Below are 5,000 nucleotides of genomic sequence, written 5' to 3' on the forward strand. Positions count from 1 at the left end.
GGGAATCTGATAATGTTGAGGAATGAGTGGCTTCTTTTACTTAGAGGAGGACGAGAAATGGTGTGTGGGGTATGTTGGGGAAGTTAAGCTTTCTTTCATTTTAGGGGAACTAGGATCGAAGAGGAGTTAGTGCTGAGGAACTGTTAATGTTAGTGAATACGTGACTCCTTTTAATTGGAGGAGGAAAAGAAAGGGGTGTGTTGGGGAGTTACGCTTCGTGGAATCGGGATGATGGATGACGAGGAGGAGGAAGATGATGTGTCCAAAAGCTTATTCTCTGGAAAGTTTGCTGTTACTCCTGTTAGTTAAGCAATGTTGTGGCGATTCGTGGTGAAAAGATGTTTAGCAAAGTTTTCTTCGACCTAAAACTTAACACTTAGTAGAGATAAAATTACACACACACACACACACACACACACACACACACACACACACACACACACACACACACACACACACACGTCCGGGAAGAGTGTACACAAGCTGGGTATGAGCCGGACGACTGGTATAATCATTCTTAATTCCGCATGATTGTGTTGTGCTCCGAGGTGGTGGTGGTGGCGTCGCTTCATGTTTACAGCACGAATTATGCCTTGAATTTACATGAATGTGTGTGTGTGTGTGTGTGTGTGTGTGTGTGTGTGTGTGTGTGTGTGTGTGTGTGTGTGTGTGTGTGTGTGTGTTCATGATGTTGCTGGCCAAGAAGGAAATTTACACTGTTAAGATGATGATGATAGTGCGTGTGTGTGTGTGTGTGTGTGTGTGTGTGTGTGTGTGTGTGTGTGTGTGTGTGTGTGTGTGTGTGTGTGAGGGAAGGTATGAGTGCATGCTTGTTTTCGAGTGTTTACTTAAGCCGGGGGGGGAGGGTCAGCCGGGAGGAGACCAGTTGACCTTGAAGGGGCAGATAGAGTGAAAGGTTAGTGAAAGAAAACCGCAACGCTGACACGCTGCCAATTGAACAGCGTCACAACACCTCCGCAGCACCACAACCGCATTGCTTCACCACCGCAGATCACCACTGCCTAAACCACAGCACCAATCCAGCACAGCTACACCACCACATCACCACAGCGCCGCCATACCACTCCTTTATCAGCTCCACTTCACAACCACAACACCGCCACTGTGACCGACACCTGGGGCGGTTGTGGGAGGCAGGCCCCGCCCCCTCCATCACTGAGCTCCCGACACGGCCATCAGTCGTGGTTCCTCACATGACTGAGGACGTCCGGTATGAGCCAGGGTGCCTCTGATGGCCCTAATCGTCGTCCTTTCACAGTAGCCAACCGTTAAGGGACACGAGTATTTCATGACTGTTATCACTGACAGGAAGGGATACTGTATGCGTATAAGTACTTTGATTTCCGCCCCCGACAAGGCAGAGGGTGCTGGCAGGCGCCTCACACTGCTGCACTGTGCTGGCGGACTAATGTACGTGGAGTAATCTTGTATAGATTAATACGAACTTATTCTGTTAACAGGTTGGCGGTGCTGATGTGTGTGTGTGTGTGTGTGTGTAGGTAGGTAGCGTGTGAGGTTCGTGGGTGTAGGGTACTGCATGTATTGGGTATGTGCGTTTTGGGAGGGGGAAAAATATGCCTGGGTGTGGGGGAGAGGGTAGATGTTTGAAGTGTTGGGTCGTATGGCGCAGGGCACTGGGCATCCAAGCGGTTGGGCAGCATCGCACCAAACCTCCCCTTCTGACATCCCTCTGGGCACACCGCCTCCCCGTCTCTCGCTGGGAAGTACTAGTCTCGCTCACCACGGCACTGCACAAGGCACTGTTGGGCTTGAAGGGAGCCGCCTCACGCACGGCTCTGTGGATTATTAATGTAGCCTTCATCGTGTAATTCGGCATAAGTGTGCGGATGTGGGGGAAAGGCGTGTTGTGGGCGCAAACTAAAACTGCCTCCCACCCGGCCATCTGAGTGACAGGAAGGCGCGGGTGTTGCCTGGGCGCGGCGAGGGTGGCGGCAGGGCAAGGAAACCGGTCCGTTACTCGTCCGTGCTCTAGTTGCTTTTGTGAAGTGTTGCATAAAGCAGTGGACTTGTATGGTCTGAAAACGATTCGTGTGTTAAAGTGGTTGAAAATTGCCTTTGTTCTCTGTGAAGTTTTATTGGAGTGTGCTATTCACACGTTGTCACTGAGCTGCTGAAGTAGTGAGGCCACTGATGAAAATGGAAGAGGACAGCTCTGAAAATCCTCTCTCCTCGCTACAGTACCACACGCTGATGGTCCTTGGCACCGAGGACTACGCTGCTGCTAGGACCTTCCAGGAGCCTCAGCTGCTCCCAGAAGGTGTCGGGAGGGATGGTCAGGAGACTCAAGGCGTGTCTGATAAGGAAGATCAGCAGCGAAGCAAAAATATAATATGCAATACTTTAAACCGTGAGGAACCAACTCCAAGTGTCTCTAGTAACAACGTCTTTGATGCACTGCGGCAGAACGAACGCCATTTTGGCCTAAAGTGTAATGAGGGCTGCGCTGTATCTCCACAAAATGGTAATCCTACTTCGAGCTTCATGGTGACGTGCAACCAAGGCTTCGACATCGGCAGAAATTCATCAGGGGGACCTCCAAGCTCCCCTCCTGTCAGCCTGGAGTACTGTTCCTCCCCGGTGCCGCGCCTCATCGACCCATCATACGACCATGTCCGCCCTGCGGCAGCGTCGTGCTTGTACCCACCGAGAGCAGCGACCAGAGGCATCCCCACCCAGGCCGCTCACCTGACATACAGCTCAGCCGGTGTTATTCTTTCTCCTCTGACTCCGCAATCCTCGCTGAGCTCAGGGTCACATTTGGAATTCTCGTCTCCCGCCTCTTGGTCTTCGGCGGGATCCTCCAGGACTCCGTGTGTGTCATCTATCTCATCAACTGAATCTGTGTGGCCTTGTAGGCGGGACTTGGTGTCCCATTCCCTATACAGCCACGACAAAGTTCCTTTACCCATTCCTGTGTCCGGGGCGCTGGGCCTCCACCCAGCAAGGCTCCGCAAAGCTCGCCTCGAGGAGAGCACGTCAAGCTGTAGTGAGAAGACGCTCGTTGGATCTGAACCCGATTCCGCGAGAATACTCGGATCAGGCAGGAATTCTGAATCTCTTTCACCGGATACCGCAGACTCGAATCCAGTTTATGAAAATCCCTCCGAACTCGATAGCGAATACTACTATAAGTCTCCCAAAGGTAAGACAACAGCGGTGTGTGGGCTGGCTGGCCTGCAGCGCTCTGTGTAACTAGCAGAAGTGCTTCGGTAAAAAGGGGAATAATCATGCTTAGCTGCATAAAACGACTATTTTAAGAAAATTTGAGAGATGCCAGAACATGAATCGCCATTACTTTTCTATAATCGCAGGATGTTTATAGTGTGTGTATGTTTATGTACACACACACACACACACACACACACACACACACACACACACACACACACACACACACACACACACACACACACACACACACACACACACACACACGTGCGCGTGTTGAACATGCCTGTTAAATCATAACCTCCCTTAACTTCACTCCTGCCCTGCTCTTCTCACCCTCCCTGCGCCGCGCGTCATTGGTCGTGCTGACAAAGGCCGCCCAACTAATGAGTCGTCGTCTGCATGTCATTAAGGGAGTCAGCAGCAGGTGAATCAGATCGGCAGGTGATTCATTGTATATAAAAGTGAGGCTGTGAACCTGCCAAAGCCTGCGGTAATGAGTCGCATACAGGAGGAGAAAGAGGGAGTAGGAAGAGGAGGAGGAGCAGTATCAGTAGTCTCTATAGTGTTCCCTCCCTCCCCTCCTCCCACCCAGTATTTGACCGCTGCTTCGCACTGGCCGCTAAACAACTGCTTCTATTATTACTGTTATTACCCTGTTGCAAACGTAAACCTAATGTGATTTTATGTCGCTAATTTTCAAGAGATACCATTACTGTATATCACCGCCGCTTGCGGAATGTGTGTGTGTGTGTGTGTGTGTGTGTGTGTGTGTGTGTGTGTGTGTGTGTGTGTGTGTATACGCGTGTGCGCTCCAGCCGGTCTGAATATTCTGCCGGGTTTGATAATGACGCAACAAATATTTGCTGTTGTATATAATGCTTAATGCCATTTCCGATCACTCGTGACAATTAATATTCCATAAATCGGCGGAGATAAGTGTGGGTATGTATAGTTATGAGGCACAGATTACCACAAAGCCTGGCTGAATGGCTGGCGGTTGGCTGCTGCTGCCCTCGTGACGTGGCAGACTCACCTTTTATCAACACGTATTTTCTTTTTCTTTTCCAGGTAAGGCGTTCGTCAGGTGTTCGCCAGGTATGTGGGAGAAAGTAAGGTAAGAAGTGTCTTCATCCTCGCAAGAGTATTGTTTTAGCGTCTTTTCTCCTCGTATTTCTTTTCTAGTGTTTCTTTTTATCTATTTTCGTGGTTTTTGTCGTTATTTTCTGTCTTAATGCTCCTTCTCGTCATTCTTGTCTTTGTTCTCGATCTTGCCCTTGTCCCTCGTAATTTCATCCTTTTTGTTTCTATCATCGTATTCTTTGTGATATTCGGAGTCTTCCCGCCCCTTCTCATTCTTTTCGTCTTTCTTTTCGATTTCCTTCATCCTTGTTTCTTCGGATTTTAAATTATTTTATCCTTTACAATCATTGTTTTCTGCGTGGTCATTCCCGTTTTTTCGCTTCCTCTATGTCCCCTTCCCGTTTCTTCTTCGTAATTTCATACCTTTCGTCCATCTTTGTCATCATTTTCTTTGTTTTCTCCACATCCTCTTCGTCCTCCTCTCACACTGTTCTTCCTTCCACTCTTCGTGTTGTAAAGGTCACAGGTCCCAGTGATACTTTGCCTATTTCCTATGTGCGTAATTTTTACCTGTAATTAAATCGGTTAAAGGGTTTCATCATGTATCTAAAACGTGCGAATTCACTTACCTGCCAATTCTTTTTGCAACGGGCGTGTACCTGCCTAAGCCGTGGATCATGAGGCGAATACTGCAGGCTTAACTTTGT

The sequence above is a fragment of the Scylla paramamosain genome, chromosome 10, assembly GCF_035594125.1.
Source record: "Scylla paramamosain isolate STU-SP2022 chromosome 10, ASM3559412v1, whole genome shotgun sequence".
NCBI lineage: Eukaryota > Metazoa > Arthropoda > Malacostraca > Decapoda > Portunidae > Scylla > Scylla paramamosain.